The following is a 24,013-nucleotide window of genomic DNA, read 5'->3' as shown; positions in this document are numbered from 1 at the left end:
AAGTCTGGTAAACAGCTCTTGTAGATTACTACAGATTGCTTTTCTAATGACCCATACATGCTTCATTTTCTGTGTACTTAAACTGTCAGTGTATTCTTCTCTCGAATAGCTTATGGTGCACTGTGAAGCCTCTAGATTCTTTTGAAAATTTCCTGATCGTTTCATCATTATCAACTGTGTCCCTGATTTTCCTCACTGGTTCTATTCTGTGCTGGTTTGCAAACTCTTTTATCTCTTTCTGTTAGAGTGAGACATGCAAGTGTTGTCCTCATGCCTACCTCCTACCTAGGCTAACATATTTTTTTGTTCATTTTATCGTTGCTGCCATGTTAAGATGGACGCTTACAGTGTAGGCAAAAATATCAACATATGAATTGAAATGATGAATTAAATTCATTCTTATGTTTTATTATTGAGACTTTAGTGTGGCCAAATATATAATCATGATATCAATATCAGCAATCAGGTGGTATACAATATGCTGAATTTGGTTATAGTTTGCAGAGGCTTCACTGTGGAACTATCAGGACAGAGTCTTGTCAGTTTGCTGCAAATCAGCCCCAGCCGGGGATTGCTTCGAGTGGCGCAGAGAAGTGACCTGCTCAGCATTGCTTATCATTCCTGGGCAAGGGCTGGGATACAGAACAGCTATTTCTCGCTAAGAAATATATGTGGTGTGATCCATCATAAAAAATGTACTTTTAGACTTGCAATTTTTTGCTTCTGCTAAATTTTAGCATAGCGTTTAGAAGTACCAATAAGGTGTTAGGATGCTAGAAATATTCTAACCATGTTAGAACTATTCACATATTATATTCACTAGCTGTTTCATGCATTGCTGCACTTATTTTCTCATTGTGTGGCCACCACTCATATTTTATGCACTCAACTTGAGTTTTAAAAAAAGAAACATTTACCCAGTGTTGTTAGAGCTGATTTGAGCATGCTTTTATCAATGAAAGATAGTTTGGAGGTACACTGTATCCCTGATCTCCTCTAGTGGGACTAATTATGACCAGAAAACACTACCCGCGCAGTTTTGCTTAGTAGATTGCTTATGGTTCAAAGTCCAACTGTATTTCTAATTCTTGTAGGTGCGTTGTACTAAGTCCTTGCACCAGAGGTTTAGAAATCTGTCCATGTGACTCTGGAGAGCACACCAGATCGTGGCAGGTGTCTATGTTACTAGTTCCCCACCTGCCAAACCTCTTTCTCCACACCCTGATTCTTTTATGGCCTTTTCAGTATTTTATTTGGGAGGTTTATGTTTTTTTTTTAGGTTCCTGCCCATGTTTGATTCTTCCCTGCTCTCAGTATACTCATGATACAGTTGTTTAGATACAGAGGTGTCCCAGTATTGATGCATGTGATTCAATGCCGTGCCAGATTTTAGTATCCATCAGCGATTAGTATACGTGCATTGAATTTCAATGCAAATAGCTTTTATTGCTAATTAGCACCCGAGTAGTACACAATCTGCCAGAAGTATGGCATTGCAGTACCTTTTGATGGTATGACTTTGCAAACCTTTCCACCACAAATTCAAGTCTTAAGTATGTCAGTTTTCAAGTATTTTAAGTTATTTATGTGTTAAGAATACCTGCACAGTACAAAGTGTCTGTTTATGCACCACTTGCAGATTTTCAAAACACATACATAAAAGGCATTGTCATTTACAATACCAATAGCTCAAACACTCGCAAATGCGAGACCTTTTGCATTGCAAATGATTGTTCTTCCTGTATGGTGCACCTTGCCTCTTGCCCGTCACAACAACCTCCAGAAGCTACTCCGTGTCATGTCCCACCGATTCTATGTCAATTCATAGTTCAGCTACTTTTGCACTCAGATCTGAAAGAAGTTCCGCAAGACACTTGGCGGGGTCCTGACTAAATTAGTCATGAAGCTCGTTCTTGAAGTGAGGATGCTGTCCAACTGGTCGGATTTGGTGAGTGCATTGTTGAGGCCAGGTTTAGTGGACTCTAAAGTCATGTGTTTTGGCTGTGGTCTATCTAACTCAGCAAGGAGGCCACAACGGTTAGGCTTCTTCTTCTTGGGGGGGCATGCAGAATGCCCCTTGACGGCATACCGGGAATCACCAATCTCCGTTGAGTCTTGTCGGGCCAAGAGTAGCCCCATCATCCCGCAATATCACTTGCCCGATGTGTGTGGTATTTCATTGTATCAGCCCACCTCATAGGGAGTTCTCACTCGCAGTCCGATCTCTTAAAGCCAAGGCCGTTCTTTTACCCCCCCCCCCCCTTGCAGAGGTGGCTCATACTTTTAAGCTGCTGCATTTACTGGCGGATGTCGAGAGTATGCTATAATGTTCTTTTGTCCAATAGGCTGGTGCCCAGCCTCCCGTCGAGGCAACACAGAAACATAGGAGGCTTCCCAGCAGTGGTGTTGCCTTGATGTTCTCTAAGACTGCCCCAGTCCACTCAGTCAGTCAGCCAGAAAGGATTCTTGGACAGTTACCTGGCCACCAAAGCGTTTTTGCAACATGTTCCAAACTTTACAGGACAACTGCCACAGAAGTCAATGGAGTGGTCCTACTGCTGAGGGATGCAGACTCAAAGATGCTCCTGACGCTGTGGTGTCGACGGGTGACGTCTGTCGAGTTCTGGGTCCACAGGTGAGTGGGGGAGACTCTGTCTGTGTGTAGGGTTCCCAGGGCTGCGGATGCAGACCATGCGCTTTTGCAACACCGCAGTCATGGTGCAAATCTTTGGTAGAAGCTGGTGACCTTTTCAGGCGATGAATCCAGCCACAACCAACACCCACGGATCCAGCAGACACATGTGCACCTTTGGGCTATCTCCGAATTGTCCTTTGGGCTGTCCAGCATCCGGTAGCGGCAACATTTCTTTGTAGGCTAACAGAGATGTGACTTAGGCTCTTTCAGCTTTAATGTCTCCAGTGCCGTTCTGGGAGGTCAGTCAACTGGCCCTTGGAGTCTATGCTTTGGACTGGGGTTGGGAATCAGCTTTTCCCCAAGCCAGGCAAGCAGAACAGGGTCCAAACTCCACAAGTCCAAAGCACAGCAGGTGCAGTCACTCTAACGTTGCAGCCTCTCTTTGTGTGCAAAGTGCTCTTCTTTGCGTCCTCTTTCCAAGTCCAGCAAGTACCGAAGGGCAATGTGCCTTACTTATCCCATGAAAGTGCCCTATGGGGACCAAGCGGTCGGTAGCCAATGGGCTACTAGGTCCACTCCTCGCTAGTGACGAAGTTCCTAAGATGTGTGGATCTGGCTATCCCAGAGTGCCACATTTTTGCCCCCTTCAAAATGGCACAACCCTTCCTCAGTCGGGAGCATGGTACCCATCTCAGAGGTGTGACTACCAGTGAGCTATACTCCCACTGGAAAACCGTTTTGGACAGGTTTCCCTCCCACAGCTTTGTCTTTTAATTGTCTGCAAAAACAAAGGTCATCCTGCTCAGGGATATTATCACAAGTGGCCCTTCACAGATGGCTTCACCTTCAAAGCCTGCCTTTTGGTCGAACACCCTGAGTGGCCATCTTGGGAGAGAAAGTGACACCTTGCTATTCGGCCACTGACTTTGTTCCCGGGCCTGGGATTCGTTCACATATCTCCCCAGGCAGTCATAAAACGGTATTTGTGCCAGTGCCTTTGCGCAGCTACTGGACAAGCTGGACCACAGTGGCAACTTTCGAAAAGTTGCTTAACTTTAATAGTGACTTTAAATCTGGCCTGGGCATCAGGTCGGATTTAATATTCCAATTAATTTGATACCTTACTTGAGCCCATCAAGCAGTCCCATTCAGGAGTTAGACGGGGAAGGTGTGCCAACTGTTTAACCCTAAGTTACCCAATGGGACTCCTAACTTTTCTACAGAAAAACAACAATCTAGAAGCGTTGCTGCTAAGACGTTAAAAATTATATAGGCCTTCCTCAGGGGAGACTTTCATATACATTCTTGAGAGAAGTGGTGGACTTGCCATTAGGTGTAATGGCAAAGTCGAACTGGCAGTGTCACACACTGCCCTGTCAGTCTGCAGTGGCAGGCTGGGGTCCATTTTGTCTCTGTCGCATGCAGGGTGGCACAAAGAGTGCTACATCCCTTACATGCCCTTGGTACAATATACTAGAAACTTACAAGTAAGTCAATCTCTGCCAATTTGGTGTATCCAATTAAACATACCTTTGTAATGAATGGATCAGAACACTGGCACGGAGCTCTGGACAGCAGGCCTCAGTGCACTTTCAAAGTTGAAAAAACCCAGCAGCTAATAGTTCAAATGGTGCAGCAAGTGGGGGTAAACCTGCACAAAAGCCTGTGTGTGTATATATATATATATATATATATCTATATCTGTTTATCTCCGTATCTGAACACAAAAAGGGCACTCCAATCGAAGTTTTACAGGTGACAAATGTATTCAGCGTACATGGAAAGTTTTCCTCGTACTTTGAATACATTTATCACCTGCAAAACTTCAACTGGAGTTCCCTTCTGTGTTCAGATACGGAGACGAACTGAGTCATATTGTAGCATGTGAGTGGAAGCGCTGAAAGAGGAACCCCAGCATCCTGAAAAGCAAATATATATATATATATTTATATATATATATATTCTCTGTAAAAAAAACACAAAAGTTAAAGTGATGTTATAGTTAGGTGAAAATGTCAGTTTTGAACTTAACAGTTTAAACTAAAAAGAAAAAAAATCACCAGTTAAATTTATGTCAAGTACTATAACGTGTGCCCCTGCGAAGCACAGTGTTGTCGTCAATTATGTAATTTAGGATATCATCAGTAATGTTTTCAATGATTTCATAGGATGAGTCAAAAGTGAAGTTATATAAGAGGTCATATGCATTGCATGGCAAGGGCGCGAGTTATAGTTACTTCAAATAAAACATAACTGGTGAATTTCAGTGCTTTTTTTAACTTTAAAATGTGATATTTAAAATGACATTTCACCCAACTATAAAACCACAGCTGCATGGTTAACCAATAACATAGTCTGTTGAGACAATTGCCAAAACAAGCATTGTAAATGCAAAAGGTCTCGCATTTCCATTTGTTAGAGCTACTGGCATTGTAAATGACAATGTCTTTTACCTATGTGTTATGGAGTGTATGTATGTGGTGTGCAGTGGAATTATGTGGCTTGATTGGAATTGTGTGCTGTGGATTTGTGTAGTGGAATTATGTGGCAATGTGTGCAGTGGAAATATGTGTATAATAATTATGTGGTATTGAGTGTACTTGAATTTTGTGGTGAGGGATTGTGTGTTAGGGAGTGCAATTATGTGGAAGTGCATTTTTTGTTGTGCAGTGGTATGTAGTGGTTTAGTTATGTGGTGTGCTTTTAATGTTTGTGCCATGATACAGAATTTTGTAGTGTGTTGTGTAATTGTGTTGTTGAGTTGAATTATTTGGTTTGGTGTTGAATTGCGTGGTGTGTATTGGAAATGTGTGACATGAACTGTGTGGATAGCATTGCTTTATGGGGACAAAAAATAAACATGGGTAGGAGCTAAGCTGTAGATTGGGGTATTTGGGTGTAAAAAAAAAAAAACAAGCATTGGAAATGCAATAGGTCTCGCAATAGAATAGTTAGACATTTTTCTTTTTGCAAATGGAAGAGTGGTGTTGCATGGATGAGTGGCGTTGCGTGGATGAGTGGCGTTGCGTGGATGAGTGGCGTGTGTGAGTGGCGTTGCGTGTGTGAGTGGCGTTGCGTGTGTGAGTGGCGTTGCGTGTGTGAGTGGCGTTGCGTGTGTGAGTGGCGTAGCGTGTGTGAGTGGCGTTGCGTGTGTGAGTGGCGTTGCGTATGTGAGTGGCGTAGCGTGTGTGAGTGGCGTTGCGTGTGTGAGTGGCGTTGCATGTGTGAGTGGCGTTGCGTGTGTGAGTGGCGTTGCGTGTGTGAGTGGCGTTGCGTGTGTGAGTGACGTTGCGTGGATGAGTGGGGTTGGAATGCAATAAGTATCGCATTAGAAAAGTTGTAGTTATTGTTCTTGTAAATGACATAATTTTTTTTTTTTGCGATGTTAAAATTGCTATATTGATGGCTTTGTCATTTAGTGAGAGTGAGGGTGAGTGAGGTGTTGAGGGTGAGGGGTTGAGGGTGAGTGAGGGGGAGGCTGAGGGGATGAGGGTGAGTGAGGGTGAGGAGTTGAGGGAGGGTGAGGGTGAGTGAGGGTGAGGGTGAGTGAGGGTGAGGGGTTGAGGGTGAGTGAGGGTGAGGGTGAGTGAGGGCGAGTGAGGGTGAGTGAGGGTGAGGGTGAGTGAGGGTGAGGGTGAGGGGTTGAGGGTGAGTGAGGGTGAGGGTGATTGAGGGTGAGGAGTTGAGGGTGAGTGAGGGTGAGGGTGAGTGAGGATGAGGGTGATTGAGGGCGAGTGAGGGTGAGGGTGAGGGGTTGAGGGTGAGTGAGGGTGACTGAGGGTGAGTGAGAGTGAGGGTGAGTGAGGTGTTGAGGGTGAGGGGTTGAGGGTGAGTGAGGGGGAGGCTGAGGGGATGAGGGTGAGTGAGGGTGAGGGGTTGAGGGAGGGTGAGGGTGAGTGAGGGTGAGGGTGAGCGAGGGTGAGGGGTTGAGGGTGAGTGAGGCTGAGGGTGAGTGAGGGTGAGTGAGGGTGAGTGAGGGTGAGGGTGAGTGAGGGTGAGTGAGGGTGAGTGAGGGTGAGGGTGAGTGAGGGTGAGGATGGGTGAGGGTGAGTGAGGGTGAGTGAGGGTGAGGGTGAGTGAGGGTGAGTGAGGGTGAGTGAGGGTGAGTGAGGGTGGGTGGGTGAGGGTGATTGAGGGTGAGTCAGGGTGAGGGTGAGTGAGGGTGAGGGTGAGTGAGGGTGAGTGAGGGCGAGGGTGAGTGAGGGTGAGTGAGGGTGAGTGAGGGTGAGGGGTTGAGGGTAAGTGAGGGTGAGTGAGAGTGAGGGTGAGTGAGGGGTTGAGGGTGAACGGTTGAGGGTGAGTGAGGGTGAGGGTGAGGTGTTGAGGGTGAGTGAGTGTGAGAGCTTGAGGGTGAGTGAGGGTGAGTGAGGGTGAGGGGTTGAGGGTGAGTGAGTGTGAGGGTGAGTGAGGGTGAGGCTGAGGGGTTGAGGGTGAGTGAGGGTGAGGCTGAGGGGTTGAGGGTGAGTGAGGGTGAGTGAGAGTGAGGGTGAGTGAGGGGTTGAGGGTGAACGGTTGAGGGTGGGTGAGGGTGAGGTGTTGAGGTTGAGTGAGGGTGAGGGGTTGAGAGTGAGTGAGGGTGAGGCGTTGAAGGTGAGTGAGGGTGAGGGTGAGTGTGGGTGAGGGTGAGTGAGGGTGAGTGAGGGTGAGTGAGGGTGATGGTAAGTGAGGGTGAGTGAGGGTGAGGGTGAGTGAGGGTGAGGGGTTGAGGGTGAGTGAGGGTGAGGGGTTGAGGGTGAGTGAGGGTGAGGCGTTGAGGGTGAGTGAGGGTGAGGTGTTGAGGCTGAGTGAGGGTGAGGGTGATTGAGGGTAAGGGGTTGAGGGTGAGTGAGGATGAGGGTGAGGGTGAGGGGTTGAGGGTGAGTGAGGGTGAGGTGTTGAGGGTGAGTAAGGGTGTGGGTGAGTGTGGGTGAGGGTGAGTGAGGGTGAGGGTGAGTGAGGGTGAGTGAGGGTGAGTGAGTGTGAGTGAGGGTGGGGGTGAGTGAGGGTGAGTGAGTGTGAGTGAGGGTGAGTGAGGGTGAGGGGTTGAGGGTGGTTGAGGGGTTGAGGGTGAGTGAGGGTGAGGGGTTGAGGGTGAGAGGGTGAAGGTGAGGGTGAGTGAGGGTGAGGGTGAGGGGTTGAGTGTGAGTGAGGGTGAGGGTGATTGAGGGTGAGGGATTGAGGGTGAGTGAGGGTGAGTGAGGGTGAGGGTGATTGAGGGTGAGTGAGGGTGAGGGGTTGAGGGTGAGTGAGGGTGACTGAGGGTGAGTGAGAGTGAGGGTGAGTGATGTGTTGAGGGTGAGGGGTTGAGGGTGAGTGAGGGGGAGGCTGAGGGGTTGAGGGTGAGTGAGGGTGAGGGGTTGAGGGAGGGTGAGGGTGAGTGAGGGTGAGGGTGAGTGAGGGTGAGGGGTTGAGGGTGAGTGAGGGTGAGGGTGAGTGAGGTTGAGTGAGGGTGAATGAGGGTGAGCGAGGGTGAGGATGAGTGAGGGTGAGTGAGGGTGAGTGAGGGTGAGGGTGATTGAGGGTGAGTGAGGGTGAGGGTGAGTGAGGGTGAGGGTGAGTGAGGGTGAGTGAGGGTGAGGGTGAGTGAGGGTGATTGAGGTTGAGTGAGGGTGAGTGAGGGTGATGTGTTGAGGGTGATTGAGTGTGATTGAGGGTGAGGGGTTGATGTTGAAATTTGTTTTTTTTATTTAAATGTCGGACGCAAAGCGCCACCTTAACGCTACCTACATTTTACAGGTTAGCGTTCTAGTTATTTTTTATTTTTCCTACCGTAACGTCTTTTTTTTGATTGACATATTTTTTAGCCAATCGGAGCGCTACGTTTTTGACGTCGCGTTCCGATTTGCATACGGAATTGGTGGAATTCTCCAGAACATGGAGAATAGCGGGATGCGGAAGGCGTGTTCCTGTTCGTGTGCTGTGGGTGCGTCGTATGATAGGTAAGAGATTTCCTCTAAGTGTTTTTTTAATCTAATTTAAAGTAGTATTGATAGTATGCATAAATTAGTTAATAATTATGAGTGTATTTAATAAAATAGTGACATATTTTGTTAGCGATTGTAATTATTTTAGTTATTTATTTAATTTATATGTAAGTAAGTGTTTTTATTTACTACCTATGGTATATTTAAGTTAACGAATGAATAGGAGAGTATTTTTAATAATGTTGACATTTTTTTTTTTTTTGTAATATTTCGAAATGAATATTATGTAATGTAATTAAAGTCTTGTTTTTATTCTTCGATATGTAATGTATTTATTTTCTTAAAGTGTTATGTAATGTATTATTACCAGTTGTTTGTTATTTGACGTACAAGAGCTGTTCTTTGAGTTTCTAAGTACTCTTTTCGCCATGAATATTGTACACTTAAAAATTATTAATTGTATTACGCGTTGTTTTGTGAAGCTAAGAGACATATGTAATGTTTATTGATGATGTTAGCGCTGAATCCAAGTTGCGTAATATGTTTTTTATATTTGATGTAATTCCGTGTGATGAACTGCTATTGTTATATGCGTACGGCTTTTTGTGTAACTCGTGACAATTGTGTTTAATCCGTCCCATTTCCCGGATGAATAGTGCTTGTTTATTACGCCAGTTAAAAATAGGCTGTTTCACTTTTGTGTTTGTACATCCTCGTCCTCGCTTCCTGCCAGATATTTCTTCGTTCTTTTGTTGGTGTTATTTTGTCCGAATAATTTTTGTTTGGTGACCTGAAGCCTGATAAACATCATTGAATGCTGTAGCTCACATTTGGGAAGTAGATTTTGTGTGTAACGTATCTGATGCACGACTCCGTTGCCCCCCTTTGTTTTTAATTGCGTGCAAAAATTTGTTTTTGTCTCAGAAAATGGCATAAAACTTATCTATCTGTTAAATGCACAATCATTTCTTTGAATAGGGTGGAATAGGAGGCTATTATTTGAGTCTTTACTTATATTGTGTTTTGTTTAGTTTTATTTGATTGTTTATTTGGCTGGTGCATTAGGATGGCGTATTTTTCCTTTCGTTTTTATTTTCTAGGATGTCTTTCTGTTGCGTATCTTGAGGGTGTATTTGTAGGGTGAATTAGGCTGTTAGTTTATTAGGGTGAATTAGGACTCAGGATTTCTATCTTGGAGTTAGAGTGTGGATTAGGATAGTTTATTTCTATTCTTCCTTTTGTTGTTGTATGTGTGTGTGTGTGTGTGTGTGTGAGGGTGAGTGAGGGTGTGTGAAGCTGAGGGTGTGTGACGGTGTGTGAGGGAAGCTTGCACTGCTGCTGTCGGTGCTGTACCTGTTCCATGTGTAAGGGAAGCTTGCACTGCTGCCGCCTGTGCTGTAACTGATCTATGTGTGAGGGAAGCTTGCACTGCTGCTGCCTGTGCTGTACCTGCTCCGTGTGTGAGGGAAGCTTGCACTGCTGCTGTCGGTGCTGTACCTGTTCCATGTGTAAGGGAAGCTTGCACTGTTGCTGCCTGTGCTGTACCTGCTCCGTGTTTGAGGGAAGCTTGCATTGCTGTTGCCTGTGCTGTACCTACTCCGTGTGTGATGGAAGCTTGCACTGTTGCTGCCTGTGCTGTACCTGCTCTGTGTGTGAGGGAAGCTTGCACTGTTGCTGCCTGTGCTGTACCTGCTCCGTGTTTGAGGGAAGCTTGCATTGCTGTTGCCTGTGCTGTACCTGCTCCGTGTGTGATGGAAGCTTGCACTGTTGCTGCCTGTGCTGTACCTGCTCTGTGTGTGAGGGAAGCTTGGACTGTTGCTGCCTGTGCCTCACCAAGATTTGTGTAAGTAAATGGAGATGGAGGGAGAGAGTTGGAAGAGAGAGTGAAAGAGGCAGAAACGTGGAGAGTAAAAGAAAGAGCGAAGGAATCTGTAAGCTGAGAGATGTGGCATAACAGAAGGCTTGGTAGTGCGGGCACAGCTGCTTGGGGTATCTGCGAGATTTGTGTAAGTAAATGGAGAGGGGGGAGAGAGTTGGAAGAGAGAGTGAAAGAGGCAGAAACGTTGAGAGGAAAAGAAAGAGCGAAGGGATCTGTAAGCTGAGAGATGTGGCATAACAGAACGCTCGCTAGTGCGGGCACTGCTGCTCGGGGTATGGGCGAGATTTGTGTAAGTAATTGGAGAGGGAGGGAGAGAGTTGGAAGAGAGAGTGAAAGAGGCAGAAACGTGGAGAGGAATAGAAAGAGAGAAGGGATCTGTAAGCTGAGAGATGTGGCATAACAGAACGCTCGCTAGTGCGGGCACTGCTGCTCGGGGTATCGGCGAGATTTGTGTAAGTAATTGGAGAGGGAGGGAGAGAGTTGGAAGAGAGAGTGAAAGAGGCAGAAACGTGGAGAGGAATAGAAAGAGAGAAGGGATCTGTAAGCTGAGAGATGTGGCCTAACAGAACGCTCGCTAGTGCGGGCACTGCTGCTCGGGGTATCGGCGAGATTTGTGTAAGTAATTGGAGAGGGAGGGAGAGAGTTGGAAGAGAGAGTGAAAGAGGCAGAAACGTGGAGAGGAATAGAAAGAGCGAAGGAATCTGTAAGCTGAGAGATGTGGCATAACAGAAGGCTTGGTAGTGCGGGCACTGCTGCTTGGGGTATCTGCGAGATTTGTGTAAGTAAATGGAGAGGGGGGAGAGAGTTGGAAGAGAGAGTGAAAGAGGCAGAAACGTTGAGAGGCAAAGAAAGAGCGAAGGGATCTGTAAGCTGAGAGATGTGGCATAACAGAACGCTCGCTAGTGCGGGCACTGCTGCTTGGGGTATCTGCGAGATTTGTTTAAGTAAATGGAGAGGGGGGAGAGAGTTGGAGGAGAGAGTGAAAGAGGCAGAAACGTTGAGAGGAAAAGAAAAGAAAGAGAGAAGGGATCTGTAAGCTGAGAGATGTGGCATAACAGAACGCTCGCTAGTGCGGGCACTGCTGCTCGGGGTATCGGCTAGATTTGTGTAAGTAATTGGAGAGGGAGGGAGAGAGTTGGAAGAGAGAGTGAAAGAGGCAGAAACGTGGAGAGTAAAAGAAAGAGGGAAGGAATCTGTAAGCTGAGAGATGTGGCATAACAGAAGGCTTGGTAGTGCGGGCACTGCTGCTTGGGGTATCTGCGGGAGGAAATGCAATAGGTCTCGCAATAGAATAGTTAGACTTTTTTCTTTTTGCAAATGGAAGAGTGGTGTTGCATGGATGAGTGGCGTTGCGTGGATGAGTGGCGTTGCGTGGATGACTGGCGTGTGTGAGTGGCGTTGCGTGTGTGAGTGGCGTTGCGTGTGTGAGTGGCGTTGCGTATGTGAGTGGCGTAGCGTGTGTGAGTGGCGTTGCGTGTGTGAGTGGCGTTGCGTGTGTGAGTGGCGTTGCGTATGTGAGTGGCGTAGCGTGTGTGAGTGGCGTTGCGTGTGTGAGTGGCGTTGCGTGTGTGAGTGGCGTTGCGTGTGTGAGTGGCGTTGCGTGTGTGAGTGGCGTTGCGTGTGTGAGTGGCGTTGCGTGGATGAGTGGGGTTGGAATGCAATAAGTATCGCATTAGAAAAGTTGTAGTTATTGTTCTTGTAAATGACATAATTTATTTATTTTTGCGATGTTAAAATTGCTATATTGATGGCTTTGTCATTTAGTGAGAGTGAGGGTGAGTGAGGTGTTGAGGGTTAGGGGTTGAGGGTGAGTGAGGGGGAGGCTGAGGGGATGAGGGTGAGTGAGGGTGAGGAGTTGAGGGAGGGTGAGGGTGAGTGAGGGTGAGGGTAAGTGAGGGTGAGGGGTTGAGGGTGAGTGAGGGTGAGGGTGAGTGAGGGTGAGTGAGGGTGAGTGAGGGTGAGGGTGAGGGGTTGAGGGTGAGTGAGGGTGAGGGTGATTGAGGGCGAGTGAGGGTGAGGGTGAGGGGTTGAGGGTGAGTGAGGGTGACTGAGGGTGAGTGAGAGTGAGGGTGAGTGAGGTGTTGAGGGTGAGGGGTTGAGGGTGAGTGAGGGGGAGGCTGAGGGGATGAGGGTGAGTGAGGGTGAGGGGTTGAGGGAGGGTGAGGGTGAGTGAGGGTGAGGGTGAGTGAGGCTGAGGGGTTGAGGGTGAGTGAGGCTGAGGGTGAGTGAGGGTGAGTGAGGGTGAGTGAGGGTGAGGGTGAGTGAGGGTGAGTGAGGGTGAGTGAGGGTGAGGGTGATTGAGGGTGAGTGAGGGTGAGGGTGGGTGAGGGTGAGTGAGGGTGAGGGTGAGTGAGGGTGAGTGAGGGTGAGTGAGGGTGAGTGAGGGTGAGAGTGATTGAGGGTGAGTCAGGGTGAGTGAGGGTGAGGGTGAGTGAGGGTGAGTGAGGGCGAGGGTGAGTGAGGGTGAGTGAGGGTGAGTGAGGGTGAGGGGTTGAGGGTAAGTGAGGGTGAGTGAGAGTGAGGGTGAGTGAGGGGTTAAGGGTGAACGGTTGAGGGTGAGTGAGGGTGAGGGTGAGGTGTTGAGGGTGAGTGAGTGTGAGGGCTTGAGGGTGAGTGAGGGTGAGTGAGGGTGAGGGGTTGAGGGTGAGTGAGTGTGAGGGTGAGTGAGGGTGAGGCTGAGGGGTTGAGGGTGAGTGAGGGTGAGTGAGAGTGAGGGTGAGTGAGGGGTTGAGGGTGAACGGTTGAGGGTGAGTGAGGGTGAGGGTGAGGTGTTGAGGTTGAGTGAGGGTGAGGGGTTGAGAGTGAGTGAGGGTGAGGCGTTGAAGGTGAGTGAGGGTGAGGGTGAGTGTGGGTGAGGGTGAGTGAGGGTGAGTGAGGGTGAGGGTGAGTGAGGGTGAGTGAGGGTGAGGGTGAGTGAGGATGAGTGAGGGTGAGGGGTTGAGGGTGAGTGAGGGTGAGGGGTTGAGGGTGAGTGAGGGTGAGGCGTTGAGGGTGAGTGAGGGTGAGGTGTTGAGGCTGAGTGAGGGTGAGGGTGATTGAGGGTAAGGGGTTGAGGGTGAGTGAGGGTGAGGGTGAGGGGTTGAGGGTGAGTGAGGGTGAGGTGTTGAGGGTGAGTGAGGGTGTGGGTGAGGGTGAGTGTGGGTGAGGGTGAGTGAGGGTGAGGGTGAGTGAGGGTGAGTGAGTGTGAGTGAGGGTGGGGGTGAGTGAGGGTGAGTGAGTGTGAGTGAGGGTGAGTGAGGGTGAGGGGTTGAGGGTGGTTGAGGGGTTGAGGGTGAGTGAGGGTGAGGGGTTGAGGGTGAGAGGGTGAAGGTGAGGGTGAGTGAGGGTGAGGGTGAGGGGTTGAGTGTGAGTGAGTGTGAGGGTGATTGAGGGTGAGGGATTGAGGGTGAGTGAGGGTGAGGGTGAGTGAGGGTGAGGGTGATTGAGGGTGAGTGAGGGTGAGGGTGAGGGGTTGAGGGTGAGTGAGGGTGACTGAGGGTGAGTGAGAGTGAGGGTGAGTGATGTGTTGAGGGTGAGGGGTTGAGGGTGAGTGAGGGGGAGGCTGAGGGGTTGAGGGTGAGTGAGGGTGAGGGGTTGAGGGAGGGTGAGGGTGAGTGAGGGTGAGTGAGGGTGAGGGGTTGAGGGTGAGTGAGGGTGAGGGTGAGTGAGGTTGAGTGAGGGTGAGTGAGGGTGAGGGTGAGTGAGGGTGAGTGAGGGTGAGTGGGGGTGAGTGAGGGTGAGGGTGATTGAGGGTGAGTTAGGGTGAGGGTGAGTGAGGGTGAGGGTGAGTGAGGGTGAGTGAGGGTGAGGGTGAGTGAGGGTGATTGAGGTTGAGTGAGGGTGAGTGAGGGTGATGTGTTGAGGGTGATTGAGTGTGATTGAGGGTGAGGGGTTGAGGGTGAGGGGTTGATGTTGAAATTTTTTTTTTTTATTTAAATGTCGGACGCAAAGCGCCACCTTAACGCTACCTACATTTTACAGGTTAGCGTTCTCGTTTTTTTTTATTTTTCCTACCGTAACGTCTTTTTTTTGATTGACATATTTTTTAGCCAATCGGAGCGCTACGTTTTTGACGTCGCGTTCCGATTTGCATACGTAATCGGTGGAATTCTCCAGAACATGGAGAATAGCGGGATGCGGAAGGCGTGTTCCTGTTCGTGTGCTGTGGGTGCGTCGTATGATAGGTAAGAGATTTCCTCTAAGTGTTTTTTTAATCTAATTTAAAGTAGTATTGATAGTATGCATAAATTAGTTAATAATTATGAGTGTATTTAATAAAATAGTGACATATTTTGTTAGCGATTGTAATTATTTTAGTTATTTATTTAATTTATATGTAAGTAAGTGTTTTTATTTACTACCTATAGTATATTTAAGTTAACGAATGAATAGGAGTGTATTTTTAATAATGTTGACATTTTTTTTTTGTTTGTAATATTTCGAAATGAATATTATGTAATGTAATTAAAGTCTTGTTTTTATTCTTCGATATGTAATGTATTTATTTTCTTAAAGTGTTATGTAATGTATTATTACCAGTTGTTTGTTATTTGACGTACAAGAGCTGTTCTTTGAGTTTCTAAGTACTCTTTTCGCCATGAATATTGTACACTTAAAAAGTATTAATTGTATTACGCGTTGTTTTGTGAAGCTAAGAGACATATGTAATGTTTATTGATGATGTTAGCGCTGAATCCAAGTTGCGTAATATGTTTTTTATATTTGATGTAATTCCGTGTGATGAACTGCTATTGTTATATGCGTACGGCTTTTTGTGTAACTCGTGACAATTGTGTTTAATCCGTCCCATTTCCCGGATGAATAGTGCTTGTTTATTACGCCAGTTAAAAATAGGCTGTTTCACTTTTGTGTTTGTACATCCTCGTCCTCGCTTCCTGCCAGATATTTCTTCGTTCTTTTGTTGGTGTTATTTTGTCCGAATAATTTTTGTTTGGTGACCTGAAGCCTGATAAACATCATTGAATGCTGTAGCTCACATTTGGGAAGTAGATTTTGTGTGTAACGTATCTGATGCACGACTCCGTTGCCCCCCTTTGTTTTTAATTGCGTGCAAAAATTTGTTTTTGTCTCAGAAAATGGCATAAAACTTATCTATCTGTTAAATGCACAATCATTTCTTTGAATAGGGTGGAATAGGAGGCTATTATTTGAGTCTTTACTTATATTGTGTTTTGTTTAGTTTTATTTGATTGTTTATTTGGCTGGTGCATTAGGATGGCGTATTTTTCCTTTCGTTTTTATTTTCTAGGATGTCTTTCTGTTGCGTATCTTGAGGGTGTATTTGTAGGGTGAATTAGGCTGTTAGTTTATTAGGGTGAATTAGGACTCAGGATTTCTATCTTGGAGTTAGAGTGTGGATTAGGATAGTTTATTTCTATTCTTCCTTTTGTTGTTGTATGTGTGTGTGTGTGTGTGTGTGTGTGTGTGTGTGAGGGTGAGTGAGGGTGTGTGAAGCTGAGGGTGTGTGACGGTGTGTGAGGGAAGCTTGCACTGCTGCTGTCGGTGCTGTACCTGTTCCATGTGTAAGGGAAGCTTGCACTGCTGCCGCCTGTGCTGTAACTGATCTATGTGTGAGGGAAGCTTGCACTGCTGCTGCCTGTGCTGTACCTGCTCCGTGTGTGAGGGAAGCTTGCACTGCTGCTGTCGGTGCTGTACCTGTTCCATGTGTAAGGGAAGCTTGCACTGCAGTTGCCTGTGCTGTACCTGCTCCGTGTTTGATGGAAGCTTGCATTGCTGTTGCCTGTGCTGTACCTGCTCCGTGTGTGATGGAAGCTTGCACTGTTGCTGCCTGTGCTGTACCTGCTCTGTGTGTGAGGGAAGCTTGCACTGTTGCTGCCTGTGCTGTACCTGCTCTGTGTGTGAGGGAAGCTTGCACTGTTGCTGCCTGTGCTGTACCTGCTCCGTGTTTGAGGGAAGCTTGCATTGCTGTTGCCTGTGCTGTACCTGCTCCGTGTGTGATGGAAGCTTGCACTGCTGCTGTCGGTGCTGTACCTGTTCCATGTGTAAGGGAAGCTTGCACTGTTGCTGCCTGTGCTGTACCTGCTCTGTGTGTGAGGGAAGCTTGCACTGTTGCTGCCTGTGTTGTACCTGCTCCGTGTTTGAGTGAAGCTTGCATTGCTGTTGCCTGTGCTGTACCTGCTCCGTGTGTGATGGAAGCTTGCACTGTTGCTGCCTGTGGTGTACCTGCTCTGTGTGTGAGGGAAGCTTGCACTGTTGCTGCCTGTGCCTCACCAAGATTTGTGTAAGTAAATGGAGATGGAGGGAGAGAGTTGGAAGAGAGAGTGAAAGAGGCAGAAACGTGGAGAGTAAAAGAAAGAGCGAAGGAATCTGTAAGCTGAAAGATGTGGCATAACAGAAGGCTTGGTAGTGCGGGCACTGCTGCTTGGGGTATCTGCGGGAGGGTAGGCCCTATCACGTAGTTGGGTCATTCACATCACTACACGGAGTTTTGTTTTCTTTAGCACAAATTTTTGATCCCCTTTACTTTTACGGTTGGCAACTGCTGATGATGATACAGTGGGGAGTCAAGCGAGTACCAGTTTGACACATCCTCCATGGTGGTTGCTCCCGTGAGGCGTTGCCAATCCCCCTCCCCCTTTTTTCACTAGAAAAGGGTTGAGGGACGGTGAAGTACAGCACCAGGGATTAATGGGCACACACACATATGGCTTTAGGAATGTATAGTTCACAGTAAATGTGACAATAGACACTGAAACTAGTAGTAGGAGCTAACACATCCACTACTAGGCTTATCTCAATTTATAGAAAGAACGGGATAGTTCACCTTGCAATAAGGTCAGGCACATTGTTCAGAGCTGCCTGTGCTGTACCTGCTCCGTGTGTGAGGGAAGCTTGCACTGCTGCTGTCGGTGCTGTACCTGTTCCATGTGTAAGGGAAGCTTGCACTGTTGCTGCCTGTGCTGTACCTGCTCCGTGTGTGAGGGAAGCTTGCACTGTTGCTGCCTGTGCTGTACCTGCTCCGTGTGTGAGGGAAGCTTGCACTGTAGCTGACTGTGCTGTACCTGCTCTGTGTGTGAGGGAAGCTTGCACTGCTGCCGCCTGTGCTGTACCTGATCTATGTGTGAGGGAAGCTTGCACTGCTGCTGCCTGTGCTGTACCTGCTCCGTGTGTGAGGGAAGCTTGCACTGCTGCTGTCGGTGCTGTACCTGTTCCATGTGTAAGGGAAGCTTGCACTGCTGTTGCCTGTGCTGTACCTGCTCTGTGTGTGAGGGAAGCTTGCACTGTTGCTGCCTGTGCTGTACCTGCTCCGTGTTTGAGGGAAGCTTGCATTGCTGTTGCCTGTGCTGTACCTGCTCCGTGTGTGATGGAAGCTTGCACTGTTGCTGCCTGTGCTGTACCTGCTGTGTGTGTGAGGGAAGCTTGCACTGTTGCTGCCTGTGCCTCACCAAGATTTGTGTAAGTAAATGGAGATGGAGGGAGAGAGTTGGAAGAGAGAGTGAAAGAGGCAGAAACGTGGAGAGTAAAAGAAAGAGCGAAGGAATCTGTAAGCTGAGAGATGTGGCATAACAGAAGGCTTGGTAGTGCGGGCACTGCTGCTTGGGGTATCTGCGGGAGGGTAGGCCCTATCACGTAGTTAGGTCATTCACATCACTACACGGAGTTTTGTTTTCTTTAGCACAATTTTTTGATCCCCTTTACTTTTACGGTTGGCAACTGCTGATGATGATACAGTGGGGAGTCAAGCGAGTACCAGTTTGACACATCCTCCATGGTGGTTGCTCCCGTGAGGCGTTGCCAATCCCCCTCCCCCTTTTTTCACTAGAAAAGGGTTGAGGGACGGTGAAGTACAGCACCAGGGATTAATGGCCACACACACACATATGGCTTTAGGAATGTATAGTTCAAAGTAAATGTGACAATAGACACTGAAACTAGTAGTAGGAGCAAACACATGCACTACTAGGATTATCTCAATTTATAGAAAGAAAGGGATAGTTCACCTTGAGAAGATTTGGAAGAGAGAGTGAAAGCTGAGAGATGTGGCATAACAGAACGCTCGCTAGTGCGGGCACTGCTGCTCGGGGTATCTGCGCTATTTGTGTAAGTAAATGGAGAGGGAGGGAGAGAGTTGGAAGAGCGAGTGAAAGAGGCAGAAACGTGGAGAGTAAAAGAAAGAGCGAAGGAATCTGTAAGCTGAGAGATGTGGCATAACAGAAGGCTTGGTAGTGCGGGCACTGCTGCTTGGGGTATCTGCGAGATTTGTGTAAGTAAATGGAGAGGGGGGAGAGAGTTGGAAGAGAGAGTGAAAGAGGCAGAAACGTTGAGAGGCAAAGAAAGAGCGAAGGGATCTGTAAGCTGAGAGATGTGGCGTAACAGAACGCTCGCTAGTGCGGGCACTGCTGCTTGGGGTATCTGCGAGATTTGTTTAAGTAAATGGAGAGGGGGGAGAGAGTTGGAGGAGAGAGTGAAAGAGGCAGAAACGTTGAGAGGAAAAGAAAAGAAAGAGAGAAGGGATCTGTAAGCTGAGAGATGTGGCATAACAGAACGCTCGCTAGTGCGGGCACTGCTGCTCGGTGTATCGGCGAGATTTGTGTAAGTAATTGGAGAGGGAGGGAGAGAGTTGGAAGAGAGAGTGAAAGAGGCAGAAAAGTGGAGAGGAATAGAAAGAGAGAAGGGATCTGTAACCTGAGAGATGTGGCATAACAGAACGCTCGCTAGTGCGGGCACTGCTGCTCGGGGTATCGGCTAGATTTGTGTAAGTAATTGGAGAGGGAGGGAGAGAGTTGGAAGAGAGAGTGAAAGAGGCAGAAACGTGGAGAGTAAAAGAAAGAGGGAAGGAATCTGTAAGCTGAGAGATGTGGCATAACAGAAGGCTTGGTAGTGCGGGCACTGCTGCTTGGGGTATCTGCGGGAGGGTAGGCCCTATCACGTAGTTGGGTCATTCACATCACTACACGGAGTTTTGTTTTCTTTAGCACAATTTTTTGATCCCCTTTACTTTTACGGTTGGCAACTGCTGATGATGATACAGTGGGGAGTCAAGCGAGTACCAGTTTGACACATCCTCCATGGTGGTTGCTCCCGTGAGGCGTTGCCAATCCCCCTCCCCCTTTTTTCACTAGAAAAGGGTTAAGGGACGGTGAAGTACAGCACCAGGGATTAATGGGCACACACACATATGGCTTTAGGAATGTATAGTTCAAAGTAAATGTGACAATAGACACTGAAACTAGTAGTAGGAGCTAACACATCCACTACTAGGCTTATCTCAATTTATAGAAAGAAAGGGATAGTTCACCTTGCAATAAGGTCAGGCACATTGTTCAGAGCTGCCTGTGCTGTACCTGCTCCGTGTGTGAGGGAAGCTTGCACTGCTGCTGTCGGTGCTGTACCTGTTCCATGTGTAAGGGAAGCTTGCACTGTTGCTGCCTGTGCTGTACCTGCTCCGTGTGTGAGGGAAGCTTGCACTGTTGCTGCCTGTGCTGTACCTGCTCCGTGTGTGAGGGAAGCTTGCACTGTAACTGACTGTGCTGTACCTGCTCTGTGTGTGAGGGAAGCTTGCACTGCTGCCGCCTGTGCTGTACCTGATCTATGTGTGAGGGAAGCTTGCACTGCTGCTGCCTGTGCTGTACCTGCTCCGTGTGTGAGGGAAGCTTGCACTGCTGCTGTCGGTGCTGTACCTATTCCATGTGTAAGGGAAGCTTGCACTGCTGTTGCCTGTGCTGTACCTGCTCTGTGTGTGAGGGAAGCTTGCACTGTTGCTGCCTGTGCTGTACCTGCTCCGTGTTTGAGGGAAGCTTGCATTGCTGTTGCCTGTGCTGTACCTGCTCCGTGTGTGATGGAAGCTTGCACTGTTGCTGCATGTGCTGTACCTGCTCTGTGTGTGAGGGAAGCTTGCACTGTTGCTGCCTGTGCCTCACCAAGATTTGTGTAAGTAAATGGAGATGGAGGGAGAGAGTTGGAAGAGAGTGAAAGAGGCAGAAACGTGGAGAGTAAAAGAAAGAGCGAAGGAATCTGTAAGGTGAGACATGTGGCATATGAGAAGGCTTGGTAGTGCGGGCACTGCTGCTTGGGGTATCTGCGAGATTTGTGTAAGTAAATGGAGAGGGGGGAGAGAGTTGGAAGAGAGAGTGAAAGAGGCAGAAACGTTGAGAGGAAAAGAAAGAGCGAAGGAATATGTAAGCTGAGAGATGTGGCATAACAGAAGGCTTGGTAGTGCGGGCACTGCTGCTTGGGGTATCTGCGAGATTTGTGTAAGTAAATGGAGAGGGGGAGAGAGTTGGAAGAGAGAGTGAAAGAGGCAGAAACGTGGAGAGTAAAAGAAAGAGCGAAGGAATATGTAAGCTGAGAGATGTGGCATAACAGAAGGCTTGGTAGTGCGGGCACTGCTGCTTGTGGTATCTGCGAGATTTGTGTAAGTAAATGGAGAGGGGGAGAGAGTTGTAAGAGAGAGTGAAAGAGGCAGAAACGTTGAGAGGAAAAGAAAGAGCGAAGGGATCTGTAAGCTGAGAGATGTGGCATAACAGAACGATTTGCAGAAACGTGGAGAGGAAAAGAAAGAGCGAAGGAATATGTAAGCTGAGAGATGTGGCATAACAGAAGGCTTGGTAGTGCGGGCACTGCTGCTTGTGGTATCTGCGAGATTTGTGTAAGTAAATGGAGAGGGGGGAGAGAGTTGTAAGAGAGAGTGAAAGAGGCAGAAACGTTGAGAGGAAAAGAAAGAGCGAAGGGATCTGTAAGCTGAGAGATGTGGCATAACAGAACGATTTGCAGAAACGTGGAGAGTAAAAGAAAGAGCGAAGGAATATGTAAGCTGAGAGATGTGGCATAACAGAAGGCTTGGTAGTGCGGGCACTGCTGCTTGTGGTATCTGCGAGATTTGTGTAAGTAAATGGAGAGGGGGGAGAGAGTTGTAAGAGAGAGTGAAAGAGGCATAAACGTTGAGAGGAAAAGAAAGAGCGAAGGGATCTGTAAGCTGAGAGATGTGGCATAACAGAACGATTTGCAGAAACGTGGAGAGGAAAAGAAAGAGCGAAGGAATATGTAAGCTGAGAGATGTGGCATAACAGAAGGCTTGGTAGTGCGGGCACTGCTGCTTGTGGTATCTGCGAGATTTGTGTAAGTAAATGGAGAGGGGGGAGAGAGTTGTAAGAGAGAGTGAAAGAGGCAGAAACGTTGAGAGGAAAAGAAAGAGCGAAGGGATCTGTAAGCTGAGAGATGTGGCATAACAGAACGATTTGCAGAAACGTGGAGAGGAAAAGAAAGAGCGAAGGAATATGTAAGCTGAGAGATGTGGCATAACAGAAGGCTTGGTAGTGCGGGCACTGCTGCTTGTGGTATCTGCGAGATTTGTGTAAGTAAATGGAGAGGGGGGAGAGAGTTGTAAGAGAGAGTGAAAGAGGCAGAAACGTTGAGAGGAAAAGAAAGAGCGAAGGGATCTGTAAGCTGAGAGATGTGGCATAACAGAACAATTTGCAGAAACGTGGAGAGGAAAAGAAAGAGCGAAGGAATATGTAAGCTGAGAGATGTGGCATAACAGAAGGCTTGGTAGTGCGGGCACTGCTGCTTGTGGTATCTGCGAGATTTGTGTAAGTAAATGGAGAGGGGGAGAGAGTTGTAAGAGAGAGTGAAAGAGGCAGAAACGTTGAGAGGAAAAGAAAGAGCGAAGGGATCTGTAAGCTGAGAGATGTGGCATAACAGAACGATTTGCAGAAACGTGGAGAGGAAAAGAAAGAGCGAAGGAATATGTAAGCTGAGAGATGTGGCATAACAGAAGGCTTGGTAGTGCGGGCACTGCTGCTTGTGGTATCTGCGAGATTTGTGTAAGTAAATGGAGAGGGGGAGAGAGTTGTAAGAGAGAGTGAAAGAGGCAGAAACGTTGAGAGGAAAAGAAAGAGCGAAGGGATCTGTAAGCTGAGAGATGTGGCATAACGGAACGATTTGCAGAAACGTGGAGAGGAAAAGAAAGAGCGAAGGGATCTGTAATCTGAGAGATGTGGCATAACAGAACGCTTGGTAGTGCGGGCACTGCTGCTTGGGGTATCTGCGAGATTTGTTTAAGTAAATGGAGAGGGGGGAGATAGTTGGAGGAGAGAGTGAAAGAGGCAGAAACGTTGAGAGGAAAAGAAAAGAAAGAGCGAAGGGATCTGTAAGCTGAGAGATGTGGCATAACAGAACGCTCGGTATTGCGGGCACTGCTGCTCGGGGTATCGGCGCGATTTGTGTAAGTGGGTGACTGAAGCAGAGTGGGTGAATATATATGTCTGATGCTTGTGGATGTCTGATGCTTGCATGTCTGCTGGGGTGCAGGGTCAGTACAAGTCAAGCTCTAAGTTGGTGTGTGTCAGAACTGGTTGCCTCGGGGCCAACGAAGTCTGTTGCGAGGCGTGGGGGGCAGCATTTGATGTGCGAGAGAGCTGCCGTGAAAGAAGTAAACAGCAGGCATGTAATTAGGGGGGAGGAGAAGTCGCGCTGGGGTGAATGGAGGGAAGGCAGAGAAGGGGAGGGGGGATGAATGCGAAACGGCGGGCAGGGGAGGGGGTGAGCGGCATGAGGGTGTGAAAGCAGCAGGGGCCTGGAGTGCGGCTAAGATAACTGAAGAAACGCGACACGGCAGGCAGGGGAGGGGGCGGAGCGGGGGTGTGGGAGGAGTGCGGCTGAGGGAAAATACATGCAAGCAGGCGGCTGGGGGCATGTGCACGCGCTTTTAAGCTCAATGCACATGCGCATTAAGCTTGTATTTCACGGGCACTGCAAGGAATCGCCACGATTCCTTGCAACTTGGTTAAAGACTGTTTAAGCCCCAATAGTCTCGCAAGCTCGATGCGCATGCGCATCGACAGGTGAGACCTAAAAATCTGGAGACTGGGGCACTATGTAAGCACATAAACAAATACATACTAACATAATAACACAACGATAGCAAAGCTGAGAAGTCATTACATTAATGCCAAGCGGCATACAAATTTATTTGCACAGTGCAGTTTGGAGTAGAGAAACAGTGCAGAACTGGGCTGTTAAAGTGAAAGATTGATGGTGCATGCTCGGCTCTCACAACTACCGAGGAACGATCACTTCAGAAATCTATTTTAGTCTCTGGCAAGGAATAAAACACTGCTCCTATTGTGTGCTTCAAAGTTCCCACTCTTCACCAGTGTGGCGGGGGGTGAACATGTCCCAACTGTAGGTGGGCAGTGGAAGAATAAGACACGGACACATGTAAAGTGAAAGCAAGCGGACTGCTGTTAAAAACAAGATTAGGTAAAGCATGTGAAAAGTAAGCCGGAACAACATAGCTATCTTGACGTACTACAACCTGGCCATATTACAATGAATGATGACATGCAACAGACTGGTGGTGGAGGTAGGGCACCCCATGGGGAGATACTGCACTCCCTGTTTATCTGTGTGCCATTAAAAGGGTCGGTCCTTGAAATAAGTAGCAGAGGGGGGGAGGCGGCAGCCAAGGAGAGGAACGGGCGGCAAAGGAGCGCGAGTGCTGCTGGCACTTTCAGGCGGGAGACAGCTCAAATAAAGCAACTTTTGCCTTCTTAAAACGGGTGTCTCCAGCCGGAATCGGGTCTATTGGCATGTATGTGTTACTTCACACAATTTCTTGTTTTTTTTTTGCTGTTT

Source organism: Lissotriton helveticus, chromosome 1_1 (genome assembly GCF_964261635.1).
Source record: "Lissotriton helveticus chromosome 1_1, aLisHel1.1, whole genome shotgun sequence".
In the NCBI taxonomy this organism is placed as follows: Eukaryota; Metazoa; Chordata; class Amphibia; order Caudata; family Salamandridae; genus Lissotriton; species Lissotriton helveticus.
Note: the sequence above shows the minus strand (reverse complement) of the source record.